This window comes from Phyllostomus hastatus, unplaced genomic scaffold (genome assembly GCF_019186645.2).
Source record: "Phyllostomus hastatus isolate PE091 unplaced genomic scaffold, TTU_PhHast_1.1 phas_contig_150, whole genome shotgun sequence".
NCBI lineage: Eukaryota > Metazoa > Chordata > Mammalia > Chiroptera > Phyllostomidae > Phyllostomus > Phyllostomus hastatus.
In genome coordinates, this window is record NW_025333611.1 from 39,212,412 (window position 1) to 39,232,149 (window position 19,738).

Sequence of the window (19,738 nt, forward strand, 5' to 3'; positions counted from 1 at the left end):
GGGGTCTGGTGTGAAACCAAGTCCTGGCTAGAAGGTGGGCGGGGTCCAAGACGACACCCGCTACGGCCAGTCTTCTCTGGAAGTGGACTGTGGGCCCTCCGGGGGCTTGGGCTGCTTGTGCGCCCAGAGAACTAGAGTGGGCAATTGGGGGGGGGGGGCGGGGGCGGGGAGAGTCGCTGCAGGAGTGGATGCAGTGTACAGGGCGCCCTCTGCTGGCGCAGGCGACACTTGGGGCGTCCCGCAGTACCTGTTCCTGCGCTCCGGGCTGCAGAGCCGATTCCCGGGTATGCCCGGACCGTGATGCGTGTGTGGATGGCATTCACAGTGCCACTCGGAACACGTGCTGGCAAACTAGTTACCCGTGTCATGTAGAGTGCTGGTTGTGATCTGCCGACTCGATTTCAGTAGCGGGTTTGAAAACCCCAGGCTGGGTGGCTTTGTCGACAGAAACCACCCAGATGCTACACGCCAGATGGGTCAGCCGTTGTGGGGCAGAGTCACCAGTCACCAGTGGAGCTGCTCTGGCACCTCTCCTGGCCTCAGGAATTCCCAGTGTGCCCAGGGAACGAAAGTCAGACATTCAGTTTCACCTTTCAGGATCTTGTAGGGCTACTTTGGCCTTCCCACGTGCTCCTGGATGGACTGTTTAACTCAACTTTGGGCTAGGGCTATGGACATGACCTGTGGTTTATGGACAGGGAAAGGGGCCTCGTGAGCCCGCAGTGCCAGGGCTGCCAGACTCCGTGTTCTTAGCCACTCTGCATCGATGTAACAACTGCTGGCCAAGTGCACTGCTCCCGCTGCTCCGAGATTAATGTAAACTAATTCAGTCCTCATAGCAGCTGTGGGCAGTAGGTCCTTTTACAAGTGAGAATAGAGGCTGTCCAAGATCACACTTGGTCGGGGTGGAGCAGGGGTTTGAATGGAACCCATGCTGTTAACCACCACCTCATGCTGGACTACTCTTTCCACCCTTCACCTCTGACCCCTTCACCCAGGGCGGCCTCCCTCAGACTCTGGCCTCCCCTCCATCAGGCACCAGAGGTGGTGGGTGGGCGGGACTTCCAAGCCAAGCAGCAGTTGGCCCACGGGGCTGGGCAGGGGCAACAGCCCTCCCAGGTAGGCTGCAGAGGGGGCACAGCTCTCAGATATACAGGCCATCTTCTCAGGGGTCCCTGTATCCTGTTTTCCTTCCTTTGGATGTGGGTCCCCGGGGAGGCTACGTTCACATTTCAGAGCTTCCTCAGGTTTGCTTCCTGTGTGTAGGACAGCCTCCCCTTAAAACTCAGGATTGTCCTATGCAAACAAAGCAAGCGGAAACACCAACAAGAAAAGTACCATGGTATTAAATGCTACAGAATTCTGTTAACCTTGAGTTTGAAGATTTAAAGGCAATTCCATAGCTCACCCAGCCCCTCCAGCTCCCAGGCCAGGTGGGCCCAGACAGAAACACCTGTGACTGGCACAGCCTGTGCTGGTCACAAGTCCCCATGGGTGGAAGGTCTCAGCTGCCTGTAGGTGGTCCAGCAGCAGCTTGGGCCAGCCCACCACTCCATCACCTTGGCCTTGGCACTGTTGCCTTATCTCAGAACCACAGTCCTTCACTACTTCCTGCCATTCTCCCCTGGCTCCCGGCTCCACCCTCACTCCACTGCAGGAGGCTGTCAGCCTTTGCCCTCCCCTTTTACCAGGATAATTCTGATGGGATCTCACCTGTAGTGTGACTGGGGTGGGGTCCCACACCAGGTCCCCCTGGGTCCTTCAGTTCTGTGCCTCATACCTTCCTCTGAAAACACACATCTGTTTTTCATATACAGTCATTTTGCTTTATTTTTACTATTTTCCAGTGGCTTTGTAAAAACCATATTTAATTTTGATAAGGGAGCTTACACAGCAATTTGTGTTTTTAAAAGGCCATTTTCCCCCCTTTAGTTTCTGTGGGCAATGTTCTGAGTATTTACATTTCAAAGACATGAGAGTGTTTATAATTTTCAGAGACACAGAATGTAAATGTTTTTGCATTTATAACATAGCTATATAAATATAATCAAAGGTTTAACATAATTTATTTGACATAAATTAATGCTTCCCATATCATTTAACATACCAAATAAGCCTAATTAGTTTAACTTTCCCCTTTTATAAAGAGAAATTTTATTTGAAGTGATTCAGGAATTATTCTGAAAAACTCCAAAGATCTTAAAAATCTCAAAGGTCAAGAAAAAGACTTTATAATTTTTGAATCTTGGGATGCCCACTGGGCTCACTTCTTTCCTATAACGTTTCTGGAGAACCAGGCAGCCCCGCCTAAGCTCTTTCCTGTTGCTGCTTCTATCAGAGGCCCTTCCTACTTTCACTGTCCCCAGCTCTCATAAACATACCCTCGTAGTCACCTGGACTCGTGTTACAAAATCTTTCCTGCATGAAGTCAAAGACCCACACACTACAAGCTGGTCCGGAGCAGACATGCCTGGGGCCCAGCACCCTTTGCAGTAACTAAAGGAAGAGCTATTTGGGAATCACTGATTCAGGCAGAGACCCAAGTAATGTTCGGATTAGGAGACAAAGGCAATGGGTGTCTGTGAGACGGAGAAGGGGAACAATCACATCCCCGGAAGGCAGGCATTCCTTCTGGTGCAGGTAACAGTGGTGATAATTCTACAAACCGTTTTCAGTTTTCAGCCCAGTTAGTCATCAGTCCCATAGCTGCCTTCTGGTTGGCTCTGCAGAGGGCTTCCCAGGGCACAGTGCTGCTCCAGGTCTGGCGCAAAGGTGATTCTGCCCCGTTCGAACACCGCGAAGGGCTGAGACCTACATCATGCACAGCGGCTCTCACTCAGTCTTCAAGTGGCTCTGTTAATTTATTTTTTGACAAATGAAAGATACCGTTTACATTTTTTCTTTTTACAAGAACAATACACGTTCATTTTAGAAAACCAGAAAGCAGATAACACTACGGTTCCACACTTTCCCTCATCTGTTTCCACCCACCAGATTTCTTTCTTACACACACAGTGAATAAGCAGGTAAGATTTCTTTACAGTAAAACCTGCAAAGTTACAAAGCTTATTTGGCTTTATACAGGTTAAACATTTATATGTACCCTATGGTAAATTGTTTTATAATCTTGTCAAATATTTACCTGTATCACAATTTTAACCATTTATCTTTTTAAAAAATATTTATTTATTTATTTTCAGAGAGAGGGCAAGAGAAGGAGAGAAATGTCAATGTGAGAGAGAAACATTGATTGATCGCATCCTGCACACCCCCAGCTGGGGACAGGGCCCACAACCCAGGCACACACGCACACTGGGAATTGAAACAGAGACCTTTCACCTTGTGAGGTGATTCCCAACCAATGGAGCCACACTGGTCAGGGCTACCTTCTATCTTGAATATCTTTTAACTAACACAAGGGATTTCAGGCTTCCTGACAGGATTTCCATAGGGGTCAGTGGGTTGCTTCCAGCAGGAGCCTGAAAAATCTGTTTTCCACCTACCATCCCCCTAACCTGGGCAAGTCACAGAGTTCATACCCGCAGCAGAGGTAGGGCTCCTGGCAGTGAGGGATACACCTCCTGTCCTGAGTCATAGATACAGGACTGGTGGCTGAGGCCCTACTGTGTGGTGGACCTGAGCTGGACCTGCAGCCATTTGTCCTGCCAGAGAGGCCCTTCCTGGGAGGTGGGACAATAATACTCCCCCCCTCCCCCGGAGTGGTTGTGAAGATGAACTAATACATGTGAAAGCAACAGCCCAAGCCTAAAGAAGTCTGTCTCAGTGCCCTCCTTTCCCTAGGTTCACTTTTGATCCCACCTTCTGCTCCTCTCACCTAGATGTTGAAAGTAAGGGGCTTGGGAAGTCCAAAGGCTATTACCCTTCCTCCTCTGCTTCCTTTGGCTTAACTGAAATTTGGCTCTTACAGTGAGTGGGTCGGATGAGATTCAGCTGTATACAGTAGAAGCCCCAAGTCACAGTACCTACGTAGGAGAGCTGGGTGGTGTGCTACTGGCCTGGTGGTTCCGGCGCCAGGGGCCTCCTTTCTCTCTGTCTCACCCTCCTCAGCTTCCATCCCAGAGGGCACTCCATGGCTGAGGGCGCTCCAGCCACCACACCCATAGTTAAGGCAGAAGAAAGGGCAACAGTGAATGCTGGCTGCGCAGCTCCTTTCTTAGAAGCCCACCAGCAACCTTGCTCCAGCTCCCTGGCCACAGTGCGGTCCCACAGACACATTGATTTGCGGAAAGGTTGGAAAAAGTAATTGTTCAGTGGAATCAAATGACAATTCCCCAGAACTAGGCTTTCCCAGGGTCACACATGACAACCGAAATCCTTAGAGGCCCCAGAACTGCTGATTGACAGGAAGCAGATTATTTTTCCTTCTTAAGTATTTTTGGGAGTATATGTCCTACACCTTTCCTGGACCCTCTTGCCTGCTGTTATCATTGTTGTGGGAGACCCTCCAGAACAAGTCAGGGGCCCTGCACCCTCTGGTCGATTTCCATTCAGTGTTATTGTTCCCATTACTCTTTCTGTCAAAGGGAAAGGGAAGGGATTTACGTTGGTGACCATTGCCTAAGCCACGATGCAAGGTTCTGTGTGTTCATTCCCAGAAGATTCATTGTTTGACCCCGAGAATGAATGGACCTGTTGAGAAGGGCTCCTGGAGGCTAACTGGGCTCAAATGTAAAAACAGAGCCCAGCAGCCACTTCTGCACGAGAGACTCCCACATCAGCCCCGCTTCAGGGAGAAGCTTGAACAGTGTCCCTGCCTTGAGCCAACCCTTATATACGAGTTCCTGGACGCCTATTCAACCAATAGGACTGGGGCTTTCCCTAATGGAGGAGCACAACAATATCCCCATTAGTATTTTCACGGACCAATCAGAGTGGCTCCACCCTAACCAATCAGGATGGTGCCTTTTGAACCAGTCACACTGTGAGAATTTAGAGTCCTCATCTGCATGAATATGGGCCAATCAGAACCCAGGGGAGGGAAGGAGGGAACTTCTGTCTATAGGTCAGCTCCCTGCGGGCTTCGGCAGTCCCGTCCCTTTCCAGAAAGCGTGGAGGCTGTGTCTCCAGGTTCTGCCCTGCTGTTCTGCAGCCGCTCTTATTGAAGTGGAAATGTTTGCACTGCATAAAGTTTTCTCCTGCATCGCACCCCAAACTGGGGATTCCTGCTGGTGTGGCATCTGTGCCAGTGACCATGTTGACGCGTGGTACACCTACGTTACAAGCAGACGACCCTCTTTTGATATGGTATCTGCCTGGCAGCCGAAACACAGAGACCCGGCGTGACTGTGGCCTAAGTAAGACGGTTTACTTCTCATTCACTCAAAAGTTCAGGTGGGGGGTGTTGGGGGGGCTGCTACAGCCCATCCCTACCCACCAGGGACCCCTTCTTCTATGTTGTCATCCTACCGTCTTCCAACAGGGCTCCTAGTTCCCAGGTGGAGATGGTGCCCGGGCCGCAATCCGGAAGGAGGCAAAGAGAAGGGCAGGGGAGGCCTTTTCATTTTAGAATGAAAGGAAGAACGTGAGCAAGGCACCTTCCTCACCCCGCCCACCCCCTCCCTCCCCAGGACGTGGTCTCACAGCCCTGCTTGAGGACCGACTGGGCACAGAAGTGGCAGCCACGTGTTCAGCGACAACTTACTACTAAGAAGGGTCTGCTGCCTCTGCGTTTGATCGATATGACAAAACCTGTCGAAGCTTCTCCTTGGAGGTAATGTTTGCCTTACTTCTTAGGAAAAGGCAGAAGACCCTTCTGGATCCCAAAGGGCTGTGTGAGTGGCAATGAGACCTCGCCAGAGTCCTCCGTGGCTTTCCCAGCCAACTGCCGCTGTGCGGGGCCACCGCGGGAGGGGTGCCCCGGGACTGTGTTGCTGGCCGGTCACAGCCCTCTGACTGAGCCACCATGCTGTCCAGGCCCGGAGCCCCAGCAGGCCACAGTCCGCAAGCGGGTGGTAGCTCCAAGCGACAGCTGATCCGTTGAGCTTCTCCTGAAAGTCTGACTCGTGAATAGGGAAGAAATGAAAATGCCTGTTTTGAGCTGCTAAGTTTTGGGGTAATTCGTTAAATGACCGTGCGTTCTGTCCTTGAAGTATTCTGTAAACAGAAGGGAATGTGTAAACAAATGTTTGAGAATAAGAATTTTTAAACGTTTAGTCATCAGTCCCCAGGGGTGAGAATATTGTTACCCAGGTGGAAGTAGTCCTTGAACTAAGGGATGTGAATACCTTGTTTTCACTCCCAGAACTTTTTTCAGTTTCGTATTCAGAGTATTCCCAAGCTTTTATGGAGAAAAATGTCAAGCCCATTGAGAAGTTGAAAGATTAGTACCAAGAGGACTTCTTATTCCTTCCGCTGAGATGATACAACAATGAATATTTTGCCATAAGGCAAATATATGTAATTTTCGGTACCATTTGGCAGAAAATTGAAGACTAAATGCCTCATTTTTAAATAACAGTTTTCCTGGTCATGCAATATATTTTCATTGCATAATCTTATAAAGCGTAGAAAATAAAACGGAAAGAAGGTTCTTCCAAAACCCAGCTGCCTACCTGAACTGTCCTGATTCTTGCTTGGCTTGTGGAGCGAGCTTCGCCTGTGAACTTGGTTTTCCTTGGGCAGGGCTGCCCTCTAGTGTCTGCTTGGCGAATTCTCAGGAAGTGGAGTTTCCAGTTAAGCAATCTCTTGCGAGCATAGGTTGAATTGATTCCTCAAACTCTTTACATACATATATATGTGTATATATATTCAGATTACCTATATAAATATATATTTATATTATAGTATATAAATGTGATATTTGCATTAGCTTTTTAACCGTGAGGCCAGCATATGTTACTGCAAACGCCGTTAGGAGCTGCTAGCTGCTCAATGGGCAAACAGCCAAAACAGCGGGACTCCTCTCCTCTGCTCATTTGGCCGGCGCTCCTCTAATTGTCTCAGTGTTTAAGGCATCGGCTCTCGCATCACGCTCAGGAATGGGAACTCTTCTATTCCCACATAGCATGTGCCTACCAATGTCTTCACAAGTTGGAGCGGAGCCACGGACTGGAACAACATGTTTGTTTTCAGAAGGTTTTTGGCTCCTGAGGCTTCCCATTTGGTGACATTTGTGCAGAGTCATGTCCATTCTTTGGGAACAGCATGTCACATGTCTGCAACAGTGGCTGGTTCACAGGCCGTGCAGACCCCGCCATCCTGTATCTCTGTAGGAAGTGTGGAAGGGCCGGAAGCCGTGACAGAATTGAGTAATGGGGCAGGGCTGGCTTGCCAGACAGATTCATTCCTCCTCCCAAAGAGTGATCCAGGTGTACCCAGTGTGCTTGCAACCCCGAGGCAGAGCCGGATGTGCCCAACCAACAGCCTCACAGCTATCGCAGGGTGTGCCGAAGGCACCTTGTCATCTCTCCCTCCAGTCTCACTTCCTGTGTTTGCGGGGAGGCAGAGCAAGCACTTCTCCTCTGTGTGTGGACAGAGTCCCCAGAATGAAACGTCGCTAACTCAGGTAGTTCACCATGGGAAGCTCGTGGAGCAGCGGAGAGTACCTTCTTGGCCCCTTAGAATGTGCAGTCACACAGTCCACCGAGTCCTTACAATTTGTAGACTTGATATTGTCAGTTGGTTTGAAAATTGTCCAAGTGCAACATTTCGATAAGTTGTGGCATGAAGATAATCAAAAACAACTTCTTGAAAATTGGTTTCACCTTCCTGCATCTCTCTAAGGATTACTCCACGCTCACACTCAATCTCTGCTTCTCCCAATGTGCTGTTCTGTATTCTATCAGCAAGGATTTCTACAGCTTTTGGCAAATCACTAGAAAATGCTGTGGTATCATATCCAGCCTGCTCTCTGGCAGTATAGGCATTGAGAGGAGCACCCGTGTTTTCAGTCTCAAGTTCCAGATCTCACTGGGGTCTCTTTTTGGTGCCCTTGAAAGCCATATGCCCCAGAAAGGGAGCTGTTCCCTTTTTCCTCTCACTGTCACATCCACTTCCAGCATCCATCCAGACCCCACGGTGCGTGTGCCCAGAATCTTCAGAGGCCACTCGGCGTCCATTCTCCAGACGTGTTACTGGTGTTTCAGGAATATTCAGAACAACCTGTGTATCAGCCGTGTACTTCTCAGTCTTCCCTCCAAAATACGGTGATCACCCGGCAGCACCTCCAACCAGGAACCTCTCGGTGGCCACAGCCGCCACCGCCACCTCTGCCAGGCAGAAATCTGAATTTCTGAAACCACAGAACAGCGTTCCCCAGCCCGCACCTGGGAGTTTATCAAAGTCTAGGGGGAGGCCTCACCTGAAACAGCTCGTCTGCCTTAGCTGCCCTCGCTGTATGTCGCTCCCTTTAAGTGGGGCCCAAAGAGGGGGACGCCCCTGCAGTCCACATTGGCAGCTCCCCGCTGCCCGCGCCCGCCCCCCCCCCCCCGGGGCTCCAGCACATTTCTTCTCCAGCTGAATGCATGCACCTGATTTTTTTCTAGATTCTTTTCCTTCCTTTGGTTCATCTTTCTTACCCTTTTTCCTACACTAACATCTTTGTCTTGTGTACACTTTACACCTTCTAGAACCTCTGGTGTAAACTCACTTCACTTTGTTCTTTTTTCATTCTACCAACTCATGCCTCATTGCAAATTGGTAGATTCAAGTATTCGTGTTCATATAACAAAACTCTATAAAATGTATAGAAGGATCCCCCTGCTCTCTGCAGGAAGTCACACTCTCCTTACAAGCAGTAAATGAATGAGCATTTTAAAGATTTCACGGTTTACTGTTATACTCTTCAATCAGGGAAAATTCCAGGGAAATAGTTTGCCTTTGCCATAAGAGTGTGGGGAGTGGAGGGAAAAGAGGGTAGGGCATTTGAAGATGTGAAACACTGTGAGCATCACTTTGGAGTGGGCCAAAGTGCAATGAAGATGCAGGATCAGTTGCTCTCAGCGTTTTTTGCTAACAGTCTCGTCTCACAGCCTCATGCTGCCTCCTTCTCAAGGAGCTCCAGAGCCTCATTCTATGGAACGTGAAATAGTTTCAAGCCCTCTGCTTTTCTGGCACAACGAGAGAACCATGACGTGACAGCTAGGACCACGACTGACAGCTATGACAATGACGTGACAGCTAGAACAAGGAGAAGCGTGTCTCACAGTGCCCGCCATGTGGGCTAACCTGGACCTGCACTCACCTTCCCTGCACCAGCAGGTGGGAGCCTTCTCACGTACCTGACCCCTGTGGCTGCCCAGTGCCAGACCCAGGTGTCAGCGGAGCCCAGGCAGCTGCTCCACCTCAGGTGCCCCACAACTCTCTGGGCTGCAAACCTGCGGAGATGAGTAAGCTCTGCCCAGACAGGCCTCAGCTCCCAGTGCTTGTTTCCACCACACTCTTCTCTCCTGGTCTACCCGACGGTGACATCCGTAGCCCGGTGACACACACGCGGGACTCCATGTTTGACTCTGAGGGAGCAGTCACATCTACCTTGGGACTGGTGTCAACTCCATAATTCTGATTTTCACGGAACATCTTCAGGCTGTCTGCTCCTGAGTGGACGGACGCTGAGGGTCCACCAGTGAGGTCCCCAGCCCCACCCTCATGGAGTTCGCAGTTTGGTGGGACTGGGTTGAAAAGCACAAGTGAAAATTCTGGAAATTAAAACTATAACTTCAGAAATAAAATAAATAAATAAATGGATGGCTTACGTGCAATTCTATCCTTGGGGTAGAGAAGGATTTCCCCTTCAACGTGCACTCCTTAAAACAGGATGGCTACCTCGGACCTTCTTAACGTTGGCCTCGGTCATCTAAACACACCTTTATGAAAGTGAAAAGGCAAGTCACAGTTGGGAAATGGTCACTGTAGTTCGCAATTGACAAAGAATTAAGCCAAAAAGATAAAGAACTTGCACAGATCCAGAAGAAATCATCAAACAACTCAACAGGAAAAGTACAAAAGACATGGCTTGCAACTCTGAAAAGAGGAAAAGCTTCTAGCTCGTTTGTGTATGGAGTGATCCCCAAGCTCCTTATTCATCAGGAACTGAAAGCCAAAGCCACAATAAGGTAACTTTTATAGGCAATTCATAGGTAAATTAAGATGTTTGGATTACCAAACACCATAGAAGTGGACCCATTGTTGGGGGGTCGAGGAAGTGTGAGCTGGGGTAACCACTTGGTAAGCAGTTTGACACTATTCCCAGCAGTTGAGCATTCACACACTTGAACTCCCAAGCACTGGGGAAGCTCGTGTACATGAGCCCCAGGAGACGTGCCTAGACACTGCTAATCCAGCAAAAACTGGTCATGTGCTCTGTGCCCACTGGTGGGAGCAGGAACATGGAATATGGTGTGTCCTCACCATAGGATGTTTCAGAGCAGTGAGAGGGAGGGACCCACATCTGCAGGTGGCAGCCTTGCTGAGTCTTCGTGACAATGATGAGTAGAAAAATCAAGTTCCAGAAAAATGTACAGAATAATACCATTGTTGTAAAGACCAAATACAAGCCACACTAAGCATGTGGGTGAAGCACACATCTCCCTTTACCTCCCCTCGTTATCTGTGATGCGGGAGAAGGAAAGCACAAATGCCGAGTGGCAGCCACTGCCACTGGGGAGCAGTGGGGATCGGGGAATGCAGAGGGAAGGGCAGGTGCAATAGAGAAATGTCAGTTATGGGAAAGATTGAGTTCATGTGTTGGAGGGTTCGTTACATTATAAACAAACTGATCCACACATAAATTACCAAAGGCCCAAGTTTTATAAATGATTGGAGCCTCGCAGCCCTGTGTTGACTGGTGGCTCTCACTGTTTCCCTGACCAGGAAGAGCCTCCGACTGAGCTCGCGGCTGCTCGCACTGTGCCCTGCGTGTCCAAGCTAAGTCGCCTGTCACAAGGGAGTTCCTTGTTTCATCTTCCAACCAATGGTTAAGGCGGAAAGCTTTCCGTGTTTTTTTTTTAACCACAATTAAAAATGTTAAAGTTCATAGAACCATACATTAAAAATGTGAGCATTACATGTAAGTGACACCACAATAAAGTTGATTTTTTAAAAAGAGAGAGAGATTGTGACCTCACTCTTTGAAGGGCTACTGTGTAGAAGAAGGGTTTTAAATTTTCGTTGTGAATTCCAGTGAATTAAAAAGACAAACTCACTGAAACTTGTGGGGGACTTAATATGACCGAGTGTGAGGAGGACTTCACAAAGGCGAGGGAGAGGCCAACATTACAGGTAACGCCCAGGCAGTGGCAAGCTCCGCTCCTGGAGACACGAGAGGGATCTGGGACCCAGTGCGGCCACATCTTTTGGACTCACGGTGAAATGCAAGGCTTGCATGCATTCTACTGATTTTCACATGTTGACACAAACTGCAGTACGAACGCACCGCTCTGCCGGCCGCACGCCCTGTGGGTGGCTGCCAGGTTGGTCTCCGTATCCAGCGTCAGGTTTCTCCTCCTCCTTTTTTTTTTTCAGCTCTACAGAAGAATGACATTATCTGTAGAAAATGCCTGTTGTTTCCAGATTTTTGAAGTATATGGTTAACACCTTTATTTTCATTAAATATTTTATTTGCTTTTCTTTGAAAATTACAGAAGGCAACATATTCGCACATACCTCATACACATATGTTATGTGACAGCATCATTCATAATAGTCAAATGCCCATCAGCAGTTGAGTGGGCGGGCAAAACGTAGTCTTTCCTGTTAGCCAGTAAAGATCTGAGGCTATAGAACAATTCAAAAGTTTGCCTGGGGTCATAAAAGTCTCAAATCCAGGAGACAGGTTCAGGGGAGGCCTGCAACATACTCCTCAAGGAACTAACCAATAACCTTCATGGAGCAAATGGTTTTTCTCCTAAATGTTGGGTGGGTGAAAATCCTTGTGTGCCAGGTCCAAACAATTCAAGCATGTGCATTAACTTAAAAGAGAGAAGGGCATTATTTGAACTCAGGACAGCGTGTGATAAAATTATTTTGCGGTTATTGTGTTATTCTTACCTTGGTGTGCAGAGAAAACAGCCCCTTGGTTGTATTAGGGGGAGCATACCCCACGGTCAAGCAGTCATAAGGGGCCATCGTACAGATGAGCACACCCAGCCATTGCTTTTTCGTTTTAATTCCAGAGAGGAAGAAAGAGAGAAAGAGAAACATCGATGTGAGAGAGAAACATCCATCAGCTGCCCTTCATATGCGCTCTGACTGGGGACTGTACCTGCAACCCAGGCGTGTGTGCTGACCGGGAATCAAGCCTGCGACCTTCCAGTTTACAGGACCACGCTCCAACCAACCGAACCACGCTGGCCAGGGCTGCCCTTGCTTTTTGCGAGTTATGTCTTGTGGGACCCACCCGCCTGCCTGCTCCACGAGAGCCTGCACTCTCGGGTCTCCTTGGACCCTCTCATTCATGGCAGTGGCTGACTCTCAGCAGAGTTCTGGGCTCCCACAGCCCTGCTGGAGTCGCCCAGTGACTCAGGGTTTCCCTCAGTTGCCCATCTGGGAGAGGAGGTCAGAGGTGACTTCCCTGCATGGAGCAGAGTATGACCACAGTGGCACCTGTCTCCTTTGTCTGCCAGAGCCCAGGGCTGCCTTTGAAGCCTTGCCATTGTTCCTAAGCCTGGTACACCTCCGAGTGGGGTCATAATTGTGCACGCAGGACTTAGAATGGGGGCTTGTCTGCTGGAAAGAGAGGGGGACTGGGAAGAGATTGTGTAGGATAGGCACTCAAGGGAAAAATTTAAAGGATGATTTATTTAATAAAAAAAGAGACAAAAACTTAGAGATATTTCCGTGAATACCAAGAAAGGCTGTTACTGAAAATCAAAAACATTCCTGGACTTTATCGCTTATTTTCCTTTAAAAAATCTTACTGGTTTTACTGGTATCACTTACAATCAAAATCCCACAGGAAATTCCTCCCTGGGTTGGGTGCTTACTTAAGAGAGTGTTCAGGTGGAGGAGTTTCTTTTAACTTCAGAAAGGAAGGGTCAGATAAAAACATCTCAGAACCAGTGGCAAAAGAGAAGACCCCTATCTTCTCAGAAGGGGGTGGTGGTGAAGGAGTGTGTGTGTGTTGGGGCAAGAACAAGTATGTGCATGCACATGCATGTGCTGGGTGGGGGTGACAAGGGGTTCACCATTTGGGGTGTTCTATTAAAGAATGAGATGTAATTGTAGGTAGTTTGATTTACTCAAGTGAATGAGCGAGTGAAGGAAGCACTGAACTCGTATCCAAAGCCCTGTCCCTGGGAGGGAGGGTTAGCCATTGCTTATATACACTATTTGGTTCATTACGTGTTGATTTCTGCTTTGCAGTTGGCTACCTTATCTGGTTGGGTTCCTGCCAAACTCATCCTGTTTACAGCTGCGTCTACAAGATACTGTGCTACATTTTAACATTTAGCAAGAACAGCATTTAGTAACTACCACCCAGACCTTGAGACCCGTGTCCTATCTAACAAGGACACCGAGCAGCAGGAAGAGCCCCTAGGTGATGTTCAGCACTAGTCACATTCTTGTTTGTTGAATCTCCATCCTTTTTCATATGTGCAAGGAGGTGGCTGACCCCCTCCCTCAACCGCATTCTTGCATCTCGATGCCCAGATATGCCTCACCATTAGCCATGATTTGAGCAAGGAGAACCAGAGTTGTATTTGGCTGTGTGGAGTCCTCACGGCAAACACTCCAGGATTTTTTAAGGTTTTTATGTTTCTAGTTCTGTCTGGGGCTGATGTGAGAGCTATGGTGCTTCCTTTATCACACCCCAACCCCGTGTTTTTGCTTAGACTTGCCCGTGAGACCTGGGCCCACTGGAGGGCAGTTCTCTCTTTGTCCCTTCGACTTCGAGATAAAATTGACATGCAGCACTATGTAAATGTAAGGTGTACAGCATCATGACTCAGGTACATTGCAAAGTGATTACCACAATAAGTTTAGGTAACACCCATCAGCTCATATAGATACAAAAAGAAGAAAGAAATCTTTTTTCCTCGTGATGAGAACTTTTAGGATCTTAGCAACTTCCAAACACACCACACCTCAGTGTCAACTCGAGTTGCATGCTGTACTTTCCATTCTCAGCACTTTTCTACCTCACAAGTAGACACATGTGTACCTTTCTACCACCTTCATCCAATTCCCCCACCGCCCACCCTCTGTGGTAGCCTTTAATCTGACCACTTTTTCTATGATTTTGTATGGCCCCGGTTCAGCTGGGGGGCAGGCCCTGCACCCCCTCCCCAAGCACTCTGGGCCTGACCAGGAGTGCTGGGGGCGCTAGGCTGGTCAGAAGGGTGGAGAGGAGGCTTGGGCCAGCAGGTCCCAGGAGGTGGCACCGCCAGGCAGCAAGCCCTGCGCCCCTCAGCTATGAGCAAGGCTATGGAAAGCCACCACAGCGGCCTCCAGCCCACCACCTATGTGCTCCTCTGGCAGGGGTGGGGGGCCATCAAGAAACCTGCTGTGTTACATTCTAAATAAAAAATTCCATTTCTCTTTCCACTGGACTCTGTCTCTGGGGGTGACAGGCAGTAAGGCCCCCCTAGTTGTTCGGCTACATTGAGACTCCAGACATGAGGGAGAGAGTTTGTCTTTCTCTGACTCCACTCCGAATGATGCCTTCAAGGTTCACATGATCCAGCAACCCCACTTTGGGGAGTATGCTCAGAGGAAACAAAACCACTGCATTGAAGAGATATTTGAACCCCCGTGTTCACTGCAGCATAATTTGCAATATCTTAGACACAGAGACAACCTAAGTGTCCAGCCACAGATGAATGGATAAAGAAAATGCCATATATATAATATTATATATAAAATATATATGGAATATTATTCAGCCATTAAAAAGAAGGAAAAACATGTGGGGATATCTCTTTCGCAAGGACATGAGAAAAGAGGAAAATATCTAGAAAATGATGAAAACAATGGAAAGCATTGTAAGAAAAGGTGCAGGGACAATTTGATTGTATTCTTAATATATAAATATGATTAAGGGGTAGGAAGGTCCGTGGTTTTCCCTGCCATCTGGCTACAGGGAGAGATTGTGACCAAACAACTGGTGGGGCCCTACCACTCGTCGCCAATAGGCGGAAACTCTGGAGACAGAGCCCAGTGGAAAGGAAAGGGAGTCTTTTATTAAAGTAAATACAGTTTGAAATAACGGCAGGTTTTTGCCTCAAAGCCTGTTTGTCTAAGAAACCCAAAGAAAAGCCACCGTGCTGCCCTCTGCTGGCTCAGTTCGAGGTTGCCCAGGGACCCTTCTCCCATTCAAAGGCGCCGCCCTTTAGGAAACACGCGTGGCTCGGCTGGTTTCCAGTCACCGTCTGGTTTCAGGAGCCCTTCTGAGTCTGTGTCCAGGAGTCCTTCTCTCAGTGTACCGCCCTCTTCCTCCCGCTGCTGCCCTCTGGCGCGTCTGTGTCCCTCACTGGGCAGGCACCGCGCGATGTGGTGGAGCTCCTGGAGGAGCACAGGAGCCCAGAATGCCCAGGGCAGCTTCCCACACGAGGGAGGGGCGTGGGCTCATCGCCAGCGGTGCAGCTCCTAGGACCCAGGGGCCCGAGCCTCCCATCTCCCCTCTTACCAGACTAGCATCAGCAGGGCTCCAGGCAGGCCCTGGGGTTTTGGAGGAGGGGTGCCGGGAGATTCCCAGACCAGGAGATCCTCGGGGATGGGGCCCAGGGACTCCATTTCCCGGCGGCCTGGAAAGAGGGGAGAACACCTGGCGGTTCTTTGCGCTCCCCTTTTGAAGGCTGTCATCAGAACCCCCTATGCGCTGGAAGTAGTTGTGTCATCACCCTGTTGTGTCAGTAGTTGTGTCAGGACAACGTACACTGGTTCAGTGGTAGCCATTTACCTGCCTCCTAAGCACTTCCCCACCCCTCCCTTATTTATGAGGGGCAGGGTCCCCGTGTTACAACATAACCTTACAGTAAAGCGGGCAGCTGGGCACTGAATGTAGAAATGACTTTGCTGTTAGGGTGTGGTGACCCTGAAATCATAAAAGGCCTCTGTGGAGTCTTCTTTTGTGGCATCTCTGTGGTGACCACAGCTTGTGGTGACCACAGCTTGTGCTGCCCAGGAAATCTCTTCCTCCCCTGGGACCCCTTCTCTCTAGAGCCACTTGCTAGAAAAAGTCACAGCCCCTCTGGTATGGGAAAGGGCAGGGCAGGGCAGGCTGCTGGACAGCAAACAGAGATTTTAGAGTTCCACCTAGAAAGGTGGGCACTATCATTCCGATGTGGCTTATGGGCATGAAGCAGTTTCCAAGGAACCCAACTAGACAATTGGCCTTGGTATTGATGTGCATGTAAAAGGGAGCTAATAAAGTCACTAGTTTGATATCATTGCCAACAGCATTTGGGTAGAGTTGCCCAATATTTAACTATGGTGAATAATGTTACCTAGCAAGTGCATCCAACACACCTTGCATGAGTGAGTACCACATGCCAGGAACTGTTGTTGGAGTTTGGGACCTGGACTCCATCCCACCCCCTTGGCCCAGGGTTCAGCATTGTTTTCTAGATGTATCATGTGCAACCAGTCTCTCCTGGAATTTCCGAAAGGGAATTATATTGCCCAGGATTAAACATCCTGTGGCACTTGTTTGATACATTTTCATGACCCTGGGAAGACTGGTCTTATTTGAGTGAAAGGGTTCTCAGGCTTAAATTATTGTCACTTCGGCTGATCACGCAAGATTTTGCCATCACGGGAGCCCTTACAGAAAGGGACTACTTTGTCCTCATCACTCTGGCTTGTGATCACCCTTCTCCTGTTTGTCAAGTGCTATTGTCCTTGAGCTTCTCAGCTTCTTGAAGAAAGTGTGAAGATATGTCCTCCTGCAGGTGGCTATACAACCCCACATCTGACCTTATTTGGCAACAGGACTCTGGGTACCTTCCAACTGTGTGATTTGAAGTGTGCAGGCAATCCGTAAAACTTTGGTGAGAGAGAAAAGCAATGGAGGGTCACCTGGAGACCATTTCTTTCTTCTGTACCTGCACACCTGTCACCTCCCCTCTGAGCTGGAGTCCACACCAGCTTCACTTGCTCCTTGCTGAGCTGCTTTTACCAAATGGAGCTGTGCTTCAGCAGCAGACCAGCAATACACGGTGAGAGAAACAATATTATAAAACTCAAGGCTGTGTTTGCTGTGAGGACATTGAGACCCTTTTAAGAAGACCTAGAGGAAACTATTCTCTCTTGTGTCATTGCTAAGAATATGTATGCATTTATCTTTTAAAATATTTTATTTATTTTTAGAGAGAGGGGAAGGGAGGGAGAGAAAGAGAGAAAAACATCAATGTGTGAACAACATCATCAATTGCCTCTCAGATGCACTCCGACTGGGGACCCAACTCACAACCCCTCAGGCATGTGCTCTGACCAGGAATCGAACCTGCAACCTTTTGCTTGCAGGATGACACCCAACCAACTAAGCCACACTGATCAGAGCAGAATATTTATGCATTTAAGAAATCTTTTAAGTTCATGGACACTGTAGTTTATGTAGAGAATATTATCTCCTTCTACATTAGAATCTTTTTATAATAATTTTTTATTTTCAATTACAGTTGATGTACATTATTATATTAGTTTCAGGTGTATACCAACCCAGTGGTAAGTCATTATATAACTTACGAATTGATCATCCAATATATCTCATACCCATCTGACAACATATGAGATACGTAGTTATTAGAATACTATTGACTATATCCCCTATGCTGTATCTACATTCCTGTGACTATTCTGTAACTACAGGTTTGCACTTCTATATCCCTTTACCTTTCATCCACGTCCAAAGCCCCCTCCCATCTGGCAGTGGTCAAAATGCTCTCCATATCGAGGAGCCTGTTTCTTTTCTGCTTGTTCATTTATTTTGTTTTTAGGTTCCACATACAAGTCAAGTCGTATGGCATTTGTTGTTCTGTGTCTGATTCCTTTCTTTTGAACAATGTCCTCTAGGTCCATCCATGCTGTTGCAGATGGCAAGATTTCATTATGTTTTGTGGCTAGGTCGTATTCCATTGTATAGATGCACCGCTTCTTTCTCCACTCATCTACAGGTGGACACTTAGGTTGCTTCCATAACCTGGCTGTCATAAATAATGCAGCAGTGAGCATATGGATGCAAAGGTCTTTTCAGTTTAGTGTTTTGGTTTCTTCAGAAATACCCAGAAGTGGAATTGCTGAGTCCTCCTAGTCTCTGGTTATAGCCTTTATTTTAAACTATATTTTGTCTGGTATAAATATTGCTACACCAACATCTTTTTGCATTTCTAGTTTCATGAAACATCTTTTTCCATCCCTTTACTTTCATTCTGTGTGTGTTTCTATCTCCTGTAGACAGCAGATGTAAGGCTCTTGTTTTGTTATCCATTCAGCCACCACATGCCTTTTGACTGGAACACTTAAACAATTTGCACTTAAAGTAATTGTTGATAATTGTATTTATTGCCATTTCATTATGCATATTTTTTTCTTCTTCTTCTTCAAAAACACTCTAACATTTCTTGAAATACTGGCTTGGTGGTGATGAACTCTAGCTTTTTCTGTTCTAAGAAGCACTTTATCTGTACATTAATTCTAAGTGATAAGTTGCCTGGGTAGACTTGGGTATGGGTCCTTGCTTTTCATTACTTTGAATATTTCTTGCCACTCCTTTCTGGCCTGAAAAGTTTCTGTTGAGAAATCAACTGACAGTTTTATGGGAGCTCCCTTGTATATAACTAATTGTCTGCCTCTTGCTGTTTTTAAGATGCTCTCTTTGTCTTTAACCTTTGGCATTTTTTTTTAATCCTCACCTGAAGATATTTTTATTGATTTTAGAGAGAGGGTAAGGAGAAGAGAGGGAGGGGGGAGCAGAGAGAGAAAGGAAGGAAGGAGAGATAGAGGTAGAGAGGAGAAACATTGTTGTGAAAGAAAAACATTGATTGGTTACCTCCCATATGCACCTTGACTGAGGATCAAACCTGCAACCTATTATGTGCCCTGACTGGGGATTGAACTCACAACCTTGTGGTGCACAGGAAGATGCCACAACCGACTTGGCCACTTTGGCCAGGACTAACCTTTGGCATTTTAAACATGATGTGTCTTAGAGTGGGCCTCTTTGGGTTCGTCTTCTTTGGGACTCTCTGTGCTTCCTGGGCTTGTATGTCTATTTCCTTCACCAGGTTAGGGACATTTTCAGTCATTATTTTTTCAATTTGGTTTTTAATTTCCTGCTTTCTCTCTTCTCCTTTAGGCACCCCCATATGAGTATTGGTACCTTTGAAGTTGTCCCAGGGTCTGTTTATACTATGCTCATTTTTTTAGATTCTTTTTTCCTTTTGCTGTTTGGATGTTTTCTGCTTCCTTATGTGCCAAATCACTGATGTGATTCTCTGCTTCATCTACTCTACTGTTAATTCCCTGTAAATTATCCTTCATGTCAGTTATTGCATTCTTTACTTATGACTGGTTATTTTATGTGTTTTCTATCTCCATTTTTATGTTCTCTATCTCTTTCTTGACATCCTCACTGACATCACTGAGCATCCTTATAGCCAGTGCTTTGAACTCTGCATCTGGCAGATTGCTCATCTCTATTTTGTTTAGTTCTTTTTCTGGAGTTTTGTTGTAGTATTTCCTTTGGGACATGTTTCTTTGTCTCCTCATTTTGGTAGCCTCCCTGTGTTTGTTTCTATGTATTAGGTAGAGCTGCTACATCTCCTCAGCTTGGTAGAGTGTC

At 47.6% G+C, this 19,738-nt stretch overlaps 1 pseudogene; it reads right to left on the reverse strand.

Annotated features, from left to right (window-relative positions):
- Nucleotides 1-60: 60 nt before the first annotated feature.
- LOC123813087 lies at nucleotides 61-15,690 on the reverse strand (annotated as a pseudogene).
- Nucleotides 15,691-19,738: the final 4,048 nt, after the last annotated feature.